Raw genomic sequence first — 20,037 nt, 5'->3', positions numbered from 1 at the left:
GTGCTGTTATTATTCCCTTATTTCAGATAATGAAACTGAGACTCAGAAAAGTTGAGTGACTTGCCCAGGATGACACAGCTAGTAAGTGTCTGAAGTAGGATTCAAACCCAAGGTCTTCCTAGCTCCTGAGTCCAGCACTGGATCCACTACTCTTACCCAGTGATGTGAGGTAGTCAATCTTTGAGATCCACCCACTCACAAACACTTGCTTTCCTACCCAAATCATTTCGAGGATTAAACAAAATCCACACAAAGAAGTGAAAGAGTTAGAGAGAAGCCTTGAAACCAACAAGAAACCCTAAATGAGCATCTGGCTTTCAGCAGTCTTTTTGTAAAGCAAAGACCACACCAGGCCAGGCCAGCAGCAGCTGCAAGGGGAGAAGTGGGCTGCCCAAAAAAATACAACAGGAAAAGGAAGAAAGGAACCATAAATCACAAAATTGCTGGTAAGGATCAGATACTACCTCCCCCAGCCCCCTTCTCCTCTACCTCTCCCAACCCCCATCTAAAGTCCTGAGAGCTAGTCTTAAATACAAGCCATAATAATGCAAACCAGGTGTCTCAACTTCCTACCATAATGGCTAGTGAAGCCATCTAAATAGAATAATAATAACAACAACAACATCTGAAGTACATCTGTGTTTAAACACATAAAGAGCATATTTTTCTTTCTTCTCCAAGTAGGTGTCTGCTCTGCATTTGTATTCTGATAGCATCAAGGAGCCGGGGGAACAAGTCATCTATAGTAACAGATATTCCAGCCTGGAGAGTAACTCACATGTTTTCTTTTGTTGTGTGTGATTTTTAAAGAAGGAAGGGGAGGGGGAGAGCCGTTCATGACAAGAGATGCTACTTCAGGGAGACCACTGGAACTCTTAAATTGCAGAAGATGAAGCAATTTAGAGACAACTCCAGGCTAATGCAAAGAGACTGAGACAGACAGAGCAGAGAGATAGAGCCAGAAACAGAGAGACAAAGAGAGACAGACACACAGAGAGAAGCGGGGGAAGACAGAGAGAGAGAGAGAGAGAGAGAGAGAGAGAGAGAGAGAGAGAGAGAGAGAGAGAGAGAGAGAGAGAGAGAGAGAGAGAGAGAGAGAGAGAGAGAGAGAGAGAGAGAGAGAGAGAGAGGGAAGGAGGAGGGACAGAGGGAGAGAGGGGGAGGGAAAGAGGGAGAGGGAGAGAGGGAGAGGGAGAGAGAGAGAGAGAGACTGGTTTCCTCTATTCCATCAGCCCTCTCTCCTCAGAAAACAAGGCTGAAAACCTCTTTGGTGGTATCAGCTGGAAACACAGACAGGCAGTGTTTTTAAGGGGAAGACCTCCAAAGTGGATAAATCCATTCCTCTTATTGACGAGAATATTAAGCCTCACACTTAAAAGGCAGGAGGAGGAGAAGACTAGGAGGCACATGTTTTGAGACGAGGGAAAATCTAAACTACACTCTTTAGGTATGTGGAAAAACTATGGCCAAGAGGGGAAAGAGGCTGGAGTGTTTTAGCACAGAAGATAGAAAAAGAGAATGAGCTTAATGCAAAGCAAGGGAAATTTAGAGTTGACATTAAGGAAAAGAAAACCTTCTTAGTGGATCAACTGACAGAAACCATTGGTAAAAGAAAGGTAGTAGAATCTTGGAGGGACCCTGCAAGAAGTCAGCATGGCATAATGGAGAGTTTGTGAGATTTGGACCCAGAAAGACCTGGGTTCAAATTCTATCTCTGAAGCATATCTGTATGACCATGGGTAAGTCATTGAATTTCACTAAGCCTCTATTTCCTCATCTGCAAAACAGCTCTAAAAAATACCTTTAGTACATGCCCCAAGGGGATTTTCTAAGGCAAAAAGGGTTTTGCAGATTTTAAATTGTTATATAAATATTAACTTCACTTTCCATGAACTGCTCTTCCACCCTACCTCAGCAATACACAAAGATGGTCATAACCCTGATCTTGCCATCACCCACAAATGTACTACCTCTATGTTCAATAATTCTGAAATTTCCTTGTCCAACCATAATCTATTGGCTTTTTACTTCTTCCTTTGCCTTCCCTTACAACACCCTTCTCTTTAACCATACTATGACCTCCAATCTATTGACCCTTCAATTCTCTTCCAGGCCATCTCCCCTGCACTAGCCACTCTCGCTTCTTTTCCCCATCTTTACTCCTTAATGAATCAATTTGAACTCTACTTCCTCTCTTAAATTCCTAGTCCCCTTATCACATTGCCAATTATGTCCTGCCAAGCCTCCAAGCTAAGCCTTGGATCACTCCCACCATTAGCCACTTTTGTTCCTATACATGTGCTGCTTAATAAAGATAGAGAAAATCACACACTGTTTTGCCTGACTCAACTACAACTTTATGTTACACAACCTCAACTGGGCCCTCACAGCTTCTAGGCAATCCTACCATACCTCCCTTATCAACTCACTGTCCCATTCTCCATAGCGGTTCTCCGGAATCTTTTCATCCCTCCTCAAACCTCCCATGGTTCTCCTCCCCCCATTCTCTCAGCTAAGAACTTTGCCTCATATTTTACAGGGGGGAAAAAAATGAAGCTATTCACCATGAGATCACTCTTCTCTCCACTTCCTTATCTGCCATCATTCCAATACCTTCTGCCGCTTTCTCCTCCTGCACGCTTATCTTAAATGATGAAGTAGCTGACTCCTTTCCAAGGCTAACCCCTCCACTTCTTCAAGTGATCCCAAATCATCCCATCTCCTCCAACAGATCTCCCCCCTCTGTCAAACCCACTCTTTCACCTATCTTCACTCTCTCCCTGTCTACTGGCTCATTCCTTATTGCCCACAAACACGCCCTTATCTCCCCCATCCTGAAAAAAAAGAAACCAGAAAACCTTACTTGATCCTTCCAACCACTATCATCCTGTATCTCTTCTGCTGTTTCTAGCTAAATTCCTCAAAAAGGCTATCTACGATAGATTTTTCCACTTTCTCACTCTCTTCTTAACCCCTTACAATCCACCTTGTAACCTTATCATTCCACTAAAACTGCTGTCTCCAAAATTACTAATGATTTCTTAGTTGCCAAATCCAATGACTTTTTCTCAGTCCTCATTCTCCTTAACCTCTCTGCAGCCTTTGACTCTGTCAATCACTCTTTCTCCTTTGATATTCTCTTCTCTCTAGATTGTGGGACACCACTCTCTCCTGATTCTCCTCCTAGATATATGACCACTTCTCTGTCTCCTTTGCTGGATCCTCTTCCAGATCATGCCCTCTAACTGTGTGTTTCTCAGGGTTCTGTCCTAGGCCCTTTTCTCTGCTCCCTCTATATTACATCGTTTCTTGATGGATTTAATCGCCATCTCTATGTTAATGATTCTCAGATCTAACTATCCTGGCACAGACTTTCTGTGGATGTCCAATCTTACATCTCCAACTGCCTTTCAGACATCCTGAACTATATGTCCAGTAGGTATCTTGAACTGGCTGTCGAGGAGATATCTTAAACTCAACATGTTCAAAATGAAACTCACCCTAAACCCTCCTCATAGGGCAGGTAGGTGGCACAGTGAATAGAGAGTCAGGTCTGGAATCAGGAAGACTCATCTGAGTTCAAATGTGACTTCAGACACTAGGCTATGTGACCCTAAGCAAATCATTTAACCCTGTTTGCCTCAGTTTCCTCCTGCATAAAATGAGCTGGAGAAGGAAATGGCAAACCACTCCAATATCTCTGCCAAGAAAACCCCAAACAGGGGGCAGCTGGGTGGCACAATGGATAGAGCACCAGCCCTGGAGTCAGGAGGACCTGAGTTCAAATCTGGCCTCAGATACTTGACACCCACTAACTGTGTAACCCTGGGCAAGTCACTTAACCCCAGCTGCCTCACCAGGAAAAAAAAAAAAACGGGGTCAGACACAACTGAAAATAGCTGAACAAATCCACTCCTCCACCCTTGCCTATTACTGTAGAGGACAGTACTATCCTCTCAGTCTCTCAGGCTCACAGCCTTGAAGTCATCCTGAATTCCTCATTCTCTCTTGCACCTCATCAAGCTGTTGCCAAAGCCTGTCAATTCCATCTCTGCAACATCTCTCATATACAAACCCTTCTCTCCTCTGACACTGCCACCAGCCTGGTGCAGGCCCTCATCACCTACATGTGGATTTTTGTAATAGCCTACTGGTGGGTCTACCTGTCCAAGGCTCTTCCCATTCCCATCCATCCTCTATTCATCCACTAGCGTGATCTTCCTAAAGTACAAGTTTCAACCATACCATCTGCCCCCTGCTCAATAAACTCCAATGGCTCCCTATTGCCCCCAGGATGAAATACAAAATACTCTGTTTGGAATTCAAAGCACTTCATAATCTAGCCCCCTCCTACCTTTCTAGTCTTTTTACACTTTTCTCCTTGACACAAACTCTTCAATCCAGTGACGTTGGTCTTCTGATTCTTTACACAAACAAGATACTCTACCTCCCAGCTCTGAGCATTTTCTTTGGCTTTCCCTAGTGCCTGGAATGCTCTTCCTCCTCTGGTCTGCCTGTTTGCCTCCTTGGCTTCCTTTAAGCCCTAACTAAAATCTGCTCTTTTACTGGAAGCTTTTCTCTATCACTTCTTAATTGTAGTGCCTTCTCTCTGTTAAATTTTTCCTATTTCTCCCACATATAGCTTGCTTCATATGTATGTTTGCATACTGTCTCCCCCATTAGATTGTAAATTCCTTGAGGGCAGGGACTGTCTTTTTGTCTTTTTGTATCCCTCGGTGCTTAGCATGGTTTTTAGCACATAGAAGGCACTTAATAAATGTTTGATTGATTGGCATTGTAAGAATTATTTTTTTGGTACAGACCTAGGTTTTCATTAGTTTAAGAAACTTCAAGTATGAAGATACATCAGCAATTCATCTATAGTTCACAGCCTTTAAGAGTTAAGAGACTTGCCCACAGTCATGAAACTATTCTGTGTCATAGGCACGAACTAAACCCACATCTTACTAATTCTGAAGTTGATTTCATTATTCACATACGTATATGAAAGTTACATATGAGTTATATATTAAGTATATTAATATATAATGTTATAATCACATGTGAGTTACATATTTACTCTTTCAATAATAACATGCAGCTATGCCTAGATCCTGTGAAATAAATGAAAGAAATGTCTTCTGTTCTAGGATTCTACCTGGAGAACCAGCAGAGAACAAAAGGGATGTAGGATTAATGCCTGCACCTACTAAAAGACATGTTCTGATATCAGTACTGACAGAAGTAATTACACATGCTAATGAGCCATTGTCACATGTTAATAGTAGTTGTGTTCATTTTAAAATAATTAACATGAATACATGGTAAATACACCATTACAGCATGTAAATACGTTGCTTATCCGTGTAATTAGGCATGTAATGATGCCAAGTTATTTCTTATAACATGTGAACCTAATGTACAGTGCCTCTTACACGCAATGCTCTCGAAAGCCCCCTCAGCTGGATGGTTCTAAGCACATTCTCTATTCCCTGGACCAGACCAGTCAGCAGCCTTCTTCTAGTCTTTACCAGGACCCCAGTCAGCTGGATTTGCAGAAGCAAAGCAGAAAATAGTAGTTGCCAAATCCTTTACCTTCTACTCAGCCCAAGCCCTCCTGCCCCTGCTACCACCCTGCAGCCTTTGCACAACTCAAAGTGGGAACTTTAATTAAGCTACAATGTTTACAAACATATTATTTCTGATTTTTTTTTTCATTTTTTACACTGGGCTCTACAGTCTACTTGGGGAGAAGCCTTGGCTTTATTGTCTTTTTTTTTTTATTACTGACTCCTTCCTACTTGCACCCCTGAAAAAGAAAATTGAACTGCAAAATAGCAAAAAGAGTTAGAGGTTAGGCAAATTGAGTTCTAGTTCTGACTCCCTTAGTTATGGTATGATCTTGGGTAAAGTATCAGTTTCTTCACTTGTAGAATGGACAGCCACTTAAGAGATCCTATTTGAAATCTCTTTGAAAACTATATTCTATGAAAGTAAGGCAATTGCTATTTCTACCACTGGTGCAGTGGATAGAATGCCAAGCCTGAAGTCATCTCCCTAAGTTCAAATCTGACCTCAGACACTTACTAGCTGTGTGACCCTGGGTAAGTTACTTAACCCTGTTTACCTCTGTTTCCTCATCAGTAAAAAGAGTTGGAGAAGGAAATGGCAAACCACTCCAGCATCTATGCCAAGAAAACCTCAAATGGGGTCACAAAGAGTTGGACACAACTGAAAACAATAACAAAAACTACCACTGGCAAGGGGAACCGGACATCAATGAGGACAATATCACTGTGCATCACAGTCATGCTAAGCTAAAACACGCAGAAGTCAGAGAGTCCCCTGAAAAAAGAGGATCTATGGGGTGGGAGTGAGGTCATACATGCACAGCTGCACTCTGGGTTGGGTGACACAATTCTAATTCTGAAACTCAATGCTCTGTTCACTCTTCCTGGTACAGTTTTTTGTTTTCTGTTTTTCTTCTGACTTTCCAGAGCATCCCATTGTCCAGAGAACAATACATGCCACTGACAGGAATTTTAGTGAGAACAGAACAATCCTTGTGTGAAATCCTACAGCGATTCTTAATCTATTTTTTGTGTCATAGACCCTTTTGGCATTCTAGTGAAGCCCAAGGACCCCTTCTCAGAATATCTTTAAATGTATAAAATAAGATACACATGATTACAAAGGAGACTATATTGAAATGAAAATATAATTTTTTTCCCATCCAGGTTCAAAGGCCCCCTGAAGTCTATCTACAAACCCCTCAAGGGTCCATGGACCTCAGGCTAGGAACTATTGCTTAGAAGAAGGTTTTCAGGAAAAGTGGCAGGTGCTCATGATGGCATGAAGAATCAGCACCAAAGTGCCCTTTGCCCAACAGTCATTTCAAGAAGGCTACGTATCAAACGAACCTCTTAGTTACATTTGGAAGAATTTGCTTGGGGATCCAGAGACAATGGGTTGTGGTAAAACTGACTGCTGACCAGGACTTCCCAGACATATGGGGAAGCCTTACCCAGTCCCTTCCTCACTCTACTCTCAGACCCAAACTCTCTGCAACCCACAGAGCAATACCTGGTCTCTCAAAGTGATACCAATTACCTTTCTGCTTCCCTAAAGATGCCAGCTAATGGTAACCCCAGCTGGAAGTGCCACACACTTTGCCCTAGCTGGTTTCTGCAGTGTGGAACAAGAACAGGACATCCTAGAGAGACTCCAGAGATATTTCCCGTCCCCTCTTTCCTTCTCAGTGTACTGACAGTGCTGGATCAGGAAAGCAGAATCCTGACATTCATCAGAGCTATCAATTAAAAAATAGGGGTTTGGGGATTGTTTTGGTTTTTGTTTTCTGGCATTCAGATAGTGCTTCAACTTAGTATTTCTTTAATGGTGGTCTGGCTCTTCTAGGCCATGTTGTTTTTTACTTTTTAAAAAGGCATGTGTCAGAGCCTTGGACTTGGACAATTCAAGCTGTGGAAACTGCTGCTTATGGGGGAGGGGGTGGGATCTTCATATTTGTATCTTCAAATCCAGGATACAATTCCACAGAGAGGCAAAGAGAGATTCAGAGTCTTTTACAACTTTCAAGAAATATATGTGTGTGTTATTGTGATTTCTAGGAGTAGATATCAACTTACAGCCAGGAGAAACAGCCAGGAGCATTCAAGGTAACAAAGGAAACTATCCAGGGCCTAAAAAATTTGCCAGATACAATATATTAAGTGAGTAATCCACATGCTGAAGTTCTCTCTCACCTCCTTGGGATCTAACTTCCTCCATTACCCTCTTCCTTTCTAGCATGCCAGGAATCCCAAGAGATTGGGTAGTGCAAAGTAACTGGCTTTCTAAAATCTGAGTTAAGTAAATGGAGAGATGGCAATTTTAGATAAGGCTATTTGAGGGGGCCATACCACTGGAAGAATATTAGTGGTGTGTGTGTGTGTGTGTGTGTGTGTGTGTCTTTGTTTCAAGAACAAGCTTGAGGTTATTAAAAAAATTTTACAATTTCCCAGATAATCCAGCCTCGGGTCACATTATGTGACTGTGAAACATGCAACACTACAATCTCCTGAAGAAAAGACAATGGAAAGGCAACAGAGTCAGTGTGAACAGATTGCAACTCCTAAAAAACGGGAGCGGGGGAGAGATTACACAGGAGAAGCAATATAAAGGATATCACCAAAGAAATGCAAGCGGGCAGCTAAGTGGTACAGGGATAAAGCACTAGTGCTAAAGTCTGGAGGACCTGAATTCAAATCCAGCCTCAGACTCTTACTAGCTATGTAACCCTGGGCAAGTCACTTAACCCTGATTATGAAAGAAAGAAAGAAAGAAAGAAAGAAAGAAAGAAAGAAAGAAAGAAAGAAAGAAAGAAAGAAAGAAAGAAAGAAAGAAAGAAAAGAAATACATCATGGGGAAGGGGGTAGGGAAAGGGCAAGGTAGGCAATTCACAAAGCAAGAACAAGTAATAGCTGATGTACAGCCTACATACAATGCCAAGAGAACTCAGTGGAATGCCCCTAACACCTTGGGTGAACCCCAGATGGTAAACAAATAGGAGAACATGAGTGAGAGATACACAGGATGGGCAGACTTAAATAGGTTGCAATCAATATCATTAAAATGAATATGGTTGTCAATGAGATCAGAGATCCATTGAGTACTGGAGGGCACAAGCTTTACTAGATATACTCACCATTCTCATTGAGGCATAGATGTAAATGGTGTATTTGAGGACTAAGGAATTTTCTCAATCACAATAGTTTTGGGAAAATGAAGGCAAATGAATTCAGATTTCAGACAAGTTACATAGTAGCTACTAGAGAGAGAGAGAACTAAAGGAAATAAAGCTTCACTTTGTGTCTCCACTTCTTCACAACCATGAGAAAAAAATTTTTTAAATACACTGAGGGATCAACTTACAAAGCAAAACACTAGTATTTGGAATGAATGAACAAATAAAAAAGTATTTCTTAAGTGATTACTATGAACAAAGCCTGTGCTGAGCAGTAGGGATAAAAATGGAAAAGTGAGAGTGTCTGGTCTCCAGGAGCTCCCACTATAAAGGGAGAGGCACCACATATAATAGGAGGTTTCCTCTCCAAGTCAGGTAGAAAGGAACCGTGGTCTTTAGTGTGCAGCAACAAAGCAGATAGTAATCTTTAATGTCATTTCCATTAATAAAGCCATATGAGTTCCTGATGTTGAACCATTTGATAGCACCGAGGATTTTAGTGGCAAAAACTTACTTTTAGGGGCCTGAAAGTAGTAACTGTGGCTGCTACAGAGGCCTCAGAGGACTTTGGCTAGAGAACATTGTTAAGGTGACCTAATATGGGCCTACCTGGCTCGGACTCTGTCCAAGAGAGTTTAACTACCAGAAGTCAAGGAAGAACTTCATTATAATTTGGCCTTCCATCAATCATGATTCTGCAGCGAAGACCCTCTTGGTCAATGGTAGATTGAGGTATTGGCCTTTCAACCTTCCCTTTAAGGGAGCCATGATACATATTCACTGCAGTACTCTGCAAGTTGAACCATAATAACTAGGGAATGCCATCTAAAACACTTAGAGACAACTATCTATCATCAATGTGAAATGTCTAATGCTTTTCAGAGCAGCTTCCTGCAAAGGCCTCTCCTCAAGGCAGTGTTGCAATAAATGTATCTGTATTGGTGCAGGCCAATCTAGATTTCTTTGTTATTATTATTTGTTTTGATCATCTTCATTTGTTGCCACTCCCACTACCCCACCTGCAGAGCCATTCTTATAATACAGTATAAAAAAGAAAGAGTAAAAAAAAAAACAAAAAAAACCCCAATTAATTCCAAGAGAATATGCAGTGTTCCACACCCATAGCACTCCACTCTTTGAAAAGTGGAAAAAGGTGTATTCCTATCTTTTCTTTGGGACCAAACTTCCCTGTAATTACACAGCATTGGTTCTCTAATTTTTTATTGGGTTTTTTAAATTTTTATTGCTGTAGTCAAACTATATATCATTTTCCCCATTCTGTTTATTTCACTTTGCTCTATTTGTTCCTATAATTCTCCTCATGCTTCTTTGTAATCTTCAAATTTATTATTTCTAACGGTACAAGAATATTCTGTCACACAGTCAATGGCAGACAGGTAGCAAGCATTTACCAAGGGTTTACTATGTGCCAGGTACTACGCTAAATATTAATAATAGCTTACATTTATGTAGCACCCACTGCTATGTGCAGCTACAAATATTTTGCTACATAAAGACCTTTCTTTGCCCTTCTTGGGGCATAACTAGCAGTGGTATCTCGAGGTCAAAGAACATGAATATTTTTGTCACAGTCCAAATTGCTTTCCAGAGTGATTGGAACAACTCACAACTCCACCAACATTGTACTAGCGTGCCTGTCTTTCCTCAGCCCCTCCAACGTTGACTCAACAATTTTTGTCATCTTTGTCGATTTCCTGGATGTGTGATGAAATCTCAGAGTTATTTTGATTTTAATTTCTCTTCTGATCAGTGATTTGGAGCAATCTTTCACATGGATATTAATAGCTTGCAGTTCCTTTGAGAACTGATTTTTTATGTCCTTTAACTACTTACTCATTGGAGACAGCCTAGATTTCTTTATGAAGGAAAGAGCAACATGAATCACCATTTCTACTGATGCATCACTGGTTTGGGTTTTTTTTTTTAATAAGCAGAAGCTGCAAATGTTTCACCATGAATGCCTTTATATGGCTACAGGCAATGTTCTGCTTATTTTCTATATCTAACCAATTCTTGCTGATTTCCTTTGTTGCTCAGTAGTGTCCAACTCTGTGATTCCATTTGAGGCTTTCTTGGCAAAGATACTAGAGTGACTTTGCCATTTCCTTCTCCAGCTCATTTCACAGATAAGGAAACTGAGGCAAACAGGGTTGTCACTTGTCTAGGTTCACACCCCCAGGAAGTGTCTGAGGCTGGATTTGAACTCAGGAAGATGAGTCTTCTGGACTCCAGGCCCAGTGTTCTATCCACAGCACCACCTACACTTGATGTTTAGGGACCCTCTTGTCTTTTGTGCCCTGTACAAAGCCAAGGGAATTGACACCCTGTAGCTAGTCACTGTGGTGACCCAAGACACTGCTTCCTCAAATGGGGCTCTGTAGCAGTTGAGGGACCTTGGACAAGTGGTCAGAAATCTTAAATATGAATCAATAGCTGAAAAGTTTAACCCTGACATCCAAGGTGAACAGATACTGGAGCCATCCCTGATTCTGTTCTCACAGTTCAGAGCCCAGAGATCAGACTCCTGGTTACTACAATGACCTCATCATCGTCTGCCAATTCTCATTCCACTCTCACACTCTGGGAAGCCCTCAAAGGCCCTCTGGTCAAAGGACAAATATTCTCACTCTACTGTAACAATAAATCACTTTTATATCGCACTTTAGGCCTTACAAAGTGCTTTCCTCACAACCCTTTTTATAAATGAGGAAACTGGAACACCAAGGGGCAAAGTGACTTGCCCAGAGTCAGACTAATACTAAATATTAGAGCTGGGAACCAAAATCAGTACTCTTGACCCACCCTCCTCTCCTTGCCATCCTAACTCCTCTCAGGGCAACTCAGACTACAAAGACCTTGGAGGGCTGGAGAAGCATTTTCCCCTCAAACCTCCACCCCCACCAACCCAATCCCCCCTACCTTCTACAGTCCTGTCCCTGAAGCATCCTCCCTCTCCCTCATAGCATGTGACCCCACTGCCCTCTTTCCCAATCCCTTTCAATAAGGGATGAGGAAAGCTTAAGAAGCAAAGGAGAGGGGAAAACAAAATCTGTGGGATCAAAAAAACAAAGATGCCCCCAAGAAGATTTTCCACAGGAAGGTCATGCAGGAGCAGGGCCACAAAAGGGCCTCCCCTGACTACCACTGGCCACAAGGCTGCCTCTTCTACGCAGGAAGTAAAAAGTGTTTTGAAATGTTCCCTGTGCTTACCCTCACTCTCCACCCATAGGATGGGATGGAATTTGCTTCATAGAAGTATTGCCCTCATCTTAATACATCCCTTGAGACAATAAAGATGGTCCCCACATTTCATCCATCCCACTTTCTCACCTACAGGCTCCATTAGTGACACCTTTCTAATTTTTTTTAACAAAATTTTATTTTTTGTTACATTTTGCACTCCAAGCTATCTCCCTCTCTCCCTCTCGACCTGCCACTAGAGAAGGCCAACATTTGACCCAGATATTTATGTGAGATCATACAATACATACTTCTACATATCGGTTCTTTCTCTGGAGGTGGATGGCATCTTCCTTCATAGGTCCTTTGTAGTTGATTTGAATATTCAGATTACTCAGAATAGCTTAGTCATTCACAGTTAGTCTTTAAACAATATTGCTGTTACTATTTACAACCTTCTCTTGGTTCTGCTCATTTCACTCTTTATCATTTCATGCAAGTCTTTCCATGTTTTTCCAAAATAAGTCTGCTCCTCGTTTCTTACAGCACAGTAGTATTCCACCACAATTATATACCATAATTTATTCATCCATTTCCCAATTGGTGGGCATCTTTTCAATTTCTGGTTCTTTGCCACCACAAAGAAAGTTGCTATAAATACTTTAAAACATACAGTTTCTTTTCCTTTTTCCTTGATCACCTTGGGAAACAGACCTAATAGTGATATTGCTGGGTCAAAGGGTATACACAGTTTTATGACTCTTTGGGCATAAGGTGGGATCAGTTCACAGTTCTACTGGCAGTATATTAGTGTCCTAATTTTTCCACATCTCCTCCAACATTTGTCATCTTCCCCATCCATCATTTTAGCCAATCTGATAGGTATAAGATGATATCTCAAACTTATTTTAATTCGCATTTCTCTAATCAATAATGATTTAGAGCATTTTTTCATATGACTATATATATATAGCTTTGCCTTCTTCTTCCAAAAACTGCCTGTTCATATCCTTTGACCATTTATCAATTGGGGAATGACTCATTCTTTAAAATTTGACAAAGTTATCTATCTATTTGAAATATGAGGCCTTTATCTGAGAAACTGTCTATGTTTTTTTTCTCCAATTTTCTGCTTTCCTTATAACCTTGGCTACATTGGTTTTATTTGTACAAAACCTTTTTTATTTAACATAATTGACATTATCCTTTTTACATCTCACAATGCTCTCTATCTCTTGTTTATTCATAAATTCATCTTCCATCCACAAATCTGATCAGTAATATGTTCTATGTTCTTCTAATTTACTTATGATATATCACTTTACATCTAGGCCATGCATCCATTCTGAGCTTATCTTGGTAAATGGTGTAAGATATTAATCTATACCTAGTTTCTGTCAGATTGCTTTCCAGTTCTCCCAACAATTTTTGTCAAATAGTGAGTTCTTGTCCCAAGAGCTTAGATTTTTACATTTATCAAACACAAGGTTAATATAATCATTTACTACCATGTAATATATGGCTCCTATATTCCACTGATCCACCTTTCTATTTCTTAGCTAGTACCAGAGAGTTTTGATAATTACTGCCTTATAACACAATTTAAAATACAGCACTGCTAAACCTCTTTCCTTTACATTTTTTCATTAATTTATTTGATATTATTGACCTTTTGTTCTTCTAAATGAATTTTGTTATTATTTTTCTAAGCTGAAGAAAAAAAATTTTTTTGTAATTTAATTGGGATGGCACATAAGTGGGTTGGTTTAGGTAGAACTGTCATGTTTATTATGTTGGCTCAGCCCACCTATGAACAATTGATACTTCTCCAATTACTTAAATCAGTCTTTATTTGTATAAAAAAGTGTTTTATAATTATGTTCCTATAGTTCCTGGGTTTGTTTTGGCATTATACTCCCAGGTAGCTTATATTGTCTACAGGTATTTTAAATGAAATATCTCTTATTTCTTGCAGGGCTTTGTTGGTGATATATAGAAATGCTGATGATTTGTGTGGGTTTATTTTATATCCTACTACTTTGTGAAAATTATTAATTTTTTTCAATTAACTTTTTAGTTGAATCTCTAGGATTTTCCAAGTAGTGCCTCTTTTTTTTTCTGGGTTTGTTTTTTTTTTTAGAGGAGAGCTACATCTTAGACAAATTTCTCATTCTTGGACAATTGTCCATTGGGTAAGTACTTCACTATCTCCCCTAGTCATAGCTGTGTCCTGACATCAAGTCCAATAGTCTCTCCATTACATCAGTCTACCTCTGCTGTGGTTTGTAACTGATCAGATTTGTGGATAGGAGAAGAATTTATGAATAAACAAGAGATATCTAGTCAAGGGGTTCTTCCATCTTTCTTTATGTCCTGGATTTCTTTGGCAGTCTGGTGAAATCCAAGGACACCTTTCTCTAAATAATGCTTTTATATGCAAAAAAAAAAAAATAGAAAGGAAATTGATTATATCAAAAACCTTTTCATCAAAATATTTTTGTAAACTAATTAATGAGTCCCTGGTTAATTATCCCTGAGCTACAAACTCAACTTCTCTTTTTGTTTAAAGATAAGGAGATTGAAGAGATTGTACCCAGATGAGCCAGGCTACATCAGAGGGACTCCTGCTAGAATGGCCAAATATCCTTATCACTGACCTCTACTATTCAATTCAATTTAAGGGCCTACTATATGCCAAGTTCTACGCTAAGCACTAGGGATCCAAATAAGAAAAAGAGGAAGTCCCTGCTCCCAGAAAGTTTACAATCTGTTGGGGGAAGACAACACAGAAAAGGAAGCAGAAAAGGGGTTCACTTTAAAGGGGCAGAGCATGCCACTAAAGGCAAAAAGGTGCCCCAGCATGGGGTCAAGAAGTTCCCACGAGTCAAAATCAAGCAGAGCTGCTGGTGGAAAAACAGAGTTACAGTTATCACCTCCACATTGCAACTTTCCCCATCACGGTTTCGATATATTGCTGGTGGGCTTAAGAAATTAAATGGGAATTTGGGGGGAGTTTTGTGGAAGCCACAGATGACAGGAGAAGGCCAGAAGATGAAGCAGAAAAAGTTTAGAAACTCAGAAATGCATAAAATATGTGTATAGTGTTATATAATATCAACATATTTTATCTTTTAATACCATAATAATTCAAACCTCTTCTCTGGTACAAAAGGAGGGCCAAAAAATTTTACGCAGATTTTCCAGATCATGGGGGTGAAGGGCCCATTACTCTTGTGATATAGAAGGAATAACCACATGAAGAAAATTATGAACCCTCTATAATGGAAGTGTTCCACTCTCCAGCCCTCAATCAGAAGGGAAAGGTAACTGAGGGTAAGTGGAGAAAGTGTTGAGTATCAAAACCTGAATCTATTTGGGAGATGATGGGATTTCAAGTGATCAGTTGTTTTGTTTTGTTTTGTTTTGTTTTGAGGGGAGCACCATGGCGGTGTTCCCCTGAAGTAGAAAAAAAGCAGAGCTGCTGATGAAAAATGAAGTTTTCTATTAACACCCCTTTTGCCAGTGCCCAGTGGATATTAAATGAAAGCACTGTTATGGACACAGGCCAGCTACATAGACCACTAACCAGGCCACTTTCCTTTCATGTGGATCTTTGGAAGGGTTAATACTGGATCCTTTGAAATATAGCCTAACAGCTGCAAATGACATCAGATTTTCTGCTGCATTGGCTTAAATCAACACAATGAATCTATCAAGGGGAAGGCCAAGGCACCATTTGGGGCTTAAACAAAAAGATCAGGCAGAGATATCCAAATACATGAGACAGGGAGAGAATGTCCCCATGGTATGAAGGTGTGTTCAGAATGGGAACATTTCCAATATTTCTCTCAAAGGGTCACTGCCTTTGCACAGAGGAAAGAAATCCAAGGAGACTTTCCACAGCCACCTTCTCCCTACTCATGTTCATGCTCACTCTCTAGTTCAGACTCAGCACATGGCAGGACATTAGTTGAAACAATAAATGTGCATGGACTTCACAGGGGCCTTGCCTGGGCTTGGTCTTTTCATCAGGTGAAAAAATGGCAGTGTCCACACATGTTTGCAATCATTACATTCCTAAAGAAACACACACAGTTTGGAACACTCTCCAAACCATTTTCTCAGTAGACTAAAGGCTAAGGACCTCAACTCTCCAAACTCCATCCTAACAAGTGGGTTTTTCATCTTATTTTTTAAATGATAGCTTTTCTTTTTATATCATCTTTATTTCCAAAGGCATCCCTCCTTCCTCCGCCCCAGCAAGTCATCTTTTGTAACAAATATTAAAAATGAAAAAGACAATTCAGCAAAACCAACCTACAATCCAATTGTGTCTGACAGTATATGCAATATTCCACACCCATTGTCCTCCAATTTGGGGAAAAAAGAGGAGGCATATTTTCTGAACTCTTCTTCAGGGCCATGTTTGGTCACAATATACAGCTTTCAGTCTTATTTTTGTGTCTTTTTTTAAATTTCCATTTATGTTGCTATTGTCATTGTGTATATTGTTGTCCTGGTTCTGGAAGCCCTACTCTACGTCTCATAGAAATCTTTTCATGCTTTTCTAAATTCTTCATATTCATCATTTCTTACAGAACAATAATATCCCATTACATTCACATACCTCAATTTGTTTGGCCTTTTCACAACAAGCATATACCTACTTTGTCTCAAGTTCTTTGCTAATACAAAAGTGCTGCTACAAATGTTTTCTTATATGAGGAACCTTTCTGTCTTTGCCTTCTTTGGTGTATTTGCCTAGCGGTGGGATCTCTAGGACAAAGGTATGAGCATTTCTCTTAGTCACTGTTTTACTATAATTCCAATTAGCCTTCCGAAATGATTGGACCAATTCACAGCTATACCAACATTATATTCATAAGCTGGTCTTCCTGCAGCCTTTCCAAACATTAGCTCTTTCTGGGTTTTGTTATCTTTGTCAACACACAGGGAGTGAGATAAAAAACCTCATAGTTGTTCTGATTTGCTTTTCTATGATCATTAGTGATTTGAAGCAATCTTTCATATATTGTTGACGTTATACAATTCTTCTTTGAAGAACTATGTATTCACAGCTTTTGCTATCCACTGGGGATTGGTTCTTAATCATTTGTATATTTTTATCAATTGCCTGTCTACCTTGAATATCAGAGCCCTATGAAAGATACTGACAAATTTTTTAATTCAATAGATTCTGCAGTGTGTATAAGTCTGTGTGCTGAGCTCATCCATGCACGGATATATAGTTTATGCATCACAGCATGTACAGAGATGCAAACCTACTGATGAAACAACTTCAAGACTCAAGGGAAAGAATAGCATAGTAGAAAAAAGCAATCTTCAGAACCTCTGTTCAGGAAACTTGGGGAGCCAAGCTGCTTGGCTCATCTTGCACCATTAATTCCCTATAGCCTACCATGGCACTTGCTTTAATAATTCTGAAGAGACCAAAAACTGATGCAACTCAGCCGCCTTTGCTGCTAACCACTTGCAAAGCTCTCACTTGCTAAAGTCAGTCAAAATCTTCCAGGCTCTGGGGAGGAGGAAGACTCTCAAAGGCAGGGCCTTAGTGGCAGGGGATGGGGCAAAAAGGGGAAAAAAGCAAACTTCTGGAGTGAAGCCAGGACCCATTTACTCTCCTCCTAGTAAACACACCAATCTGCTTCTTGTTTTAAACCCACCCTGGAATTTAAGGTTATCTGATGCCTCATCAGCTAAACAAACCAAAAGTGTCCATCTGTTATTAGCAAGGATTTTATACCCCGGATTTCCACGTGTTTAAAGGAAGCCCAAACTAGTTCAGCCCTTAACCTCTAAGACAGAGCTGTAAAGCTGTGAAAAAATTATGACTCTGAACAATGTTTGGATCAACCTTCATCAGGGAGGGGACAGGCTGCCAAGATCTCTTCTTCTGGTTTTGGAATAGGGACAGAATTACAGACTGAGAACCGGAAAGGAACTGAGAGGTCAACTAATACGACCCTTTCATTTTACAGATGAGGAAACTGAGGCCCAGGGATTGTCAAAGATCACAAAGGTGGCAAATTCTAGAGCCAGGATTTGAAACCATGTCCTCTGAATCCAGAGTCAGTATGCTTTCTTTTTTGTCTGTTTTCATTTTATTTTTTATTCTGATCTTAAAGACCAAAAAAGACTAGATTCTGTGTGAAACTATAAATTTCCCTTTCACATCACTAACTTTAAAATTATATCTATATATAAAATAGATATGTTTTACATATTGTGTTATATACATAATATATGTATATACTTTATATATATGTGTGTATATATTATACATGTGTCTATGTGATACATACCATATGTAATATATATTTATAATATATATGTGTAATACAAATATAATACACATATGTTTCACACATTACTTTCAAAACTGTCCTTCTTGTCTATGCTTTCTTCTGAGCTTCCTCCTGTTCTCTTCTGCGCATTTTTGTTTCTAGGTTTCAACGGTTCTCTCTTTTTGGAATCTAATAGATATAATTTTAAAGTTAGTGATGTGAAAGGGAAATTTATAGTTTCACACAGAATCTAGTCTTTTTTGGTCTTTAAGATCAGAATAAAAAATAAAATGAAAACAGACAAAAAAGAAAGCATACTGACTCTGGATTCAGAGGACATGGTTTCAAATCCTGGCTCTAGAATTTGCCACCTTTGTGATCTTTGACAATCCCTGGGCCTCAGTTTCCTCATCTGTAAAATGAAAGGGTCGTATTAGTTGACCTCTCAGTTCCTTTCCGGTTCTCAGTCTGTGAGAACTTCCTTCCCTTCAAACCTCTCCTCCCATGCCAGTTTTTCCTACTCCCATAGATGAGAGATGGAGCAGTGACTGTGGAAGTTAGCTTAGTTGGGGAGTTGTCCAAAAAGGCCCCCAAATATCCAAGGGGAAGGTCTTTTGTGTTAACATAGACTCCTTTTTAAAACGTAAACACCTCAAGGGAGAGGATTAAGCCTTAATGTAAATGACTTTCATCAGATATTCAGGTGGTCATCTTAAGTTTGTGCCCATTAGGGGAATGGAAAATGGAGGAGCAGGGGGTGAGGTATGGAGGCAAGAAAGGATTGAGAGACTTGCTCTGAAGCATGGCCATGACATTTCAGAGGAAAGCAGGTGGGGGACTTGGAGAACTGGGGCAGAGGGCAGAATGAAAACAGTAGATATGGGGAATAAGGGACACCAGGAAATGAGCAAAAGGGAGTAAAGAACGATTTCTTTGAAATTCTGCACAGAGCCCCAGGGAGGTCCATCATTCCCTACTACTGACCAGTCCTGAAAACTCTTGGGTTGGAATATTGGTGGCCCGTGGCTGCAAAGCAAAGATTTGGTAAATAACGAATGTCTGGAAATAATTAAAATTATAAACTTCTTGATCTCCAAAAACTTTTAGTAACCCAGGCCCCATTAATTTCAGTGATCATTCCATTATTTTAGCATCAAATGCCTTAGTTTGAATTTAAAAATGGTCCTCAACATTGTGTTCAATGTATTTTGTTCCCTGACCTTAGAGACAAGGGCCAACTGGATGGATACCCTATCCATCTAGAACAGTAAGAGTAAAGAGTGGATTTTGATGTGTAATATTTTAAAAAAGAAAATTTTTAAATGCTTAATAGAGCAATAACTATAGTAATTTTAATCAATTGTTTCCTTTCCTAAAAAGAAATAAGCATCACTTATCCTAAAGGAAGGTAAATGGAAACTTTCAACAGCTCAAGACTGAAGTCTTCAAGGTTCTTCTACAGACCATGCTGGACATAACTCAAACTTCCTTGTCCATCCTTAACCTTCTTCATTCATTCTTTCCTGGAGCATCCCAGATTTGTTTTATCTGATTGTCCTGCTGCAAATCTCCAAAATGAAGCAGGTGAAAAGCAAAATAAATTAATAAAATGCATTTTAAAAAAAGAAATAAAAGAAAGTATTCTATTGAAGATGGGAAAGGAATGAAGTAATTGGGTAGTGACAATAATGTTTTTTAAAATTAAAAAAGCATCAATAAAACATTTTTTAAAAAACCCACAAGCAGGCTACTTGAATGAGGCATAGGGCCTAGTTTGGAAATTTGCTT

General features: G+C 39.8%; 1 long non-coding RNA gene across 1 annotated transcript; it reads left to right on the top strand.

Annotated features, from left to right (window-relative positions):
* The first annotated feature begins 122 nt into the window (after positions 1 to 122).
* Positions 123 to 7,589, top strand: LOC144457001 (uncharacterized). The gene is made up of 2 exons (XR_013486258.1): positions 123 to 446; positions 6,738 to 7,589. It is a non-coding gene; the product is annotated as an uncharacterized LOC144457001 (long non-coding RNA).
* Positions 7,590 to 20,037: the final 12,448 nt, after the last annotated feature.

This window comes from Phascolarctos cinereus, unplaced genomic scaffold, assembly GCF_003287225.1.
Source record: "Phascolarctos cinereus isolate Bilbo 61053 unplaced genomic scaffold, phaCin_HiC Scaffold_4;HRSCAF=312, whole genome shotgun sequence".
Classification (NCBI taxonomy): Eukaryota; Metazoa; Chordata; class Mammalia; order Diprotodontia; family Phascolarctidae; genus Phascolarctos; species Phascolarctos cinereus.
This window is presented reverse-complemented; position numbering and strand designations above follow the sequence as displayed.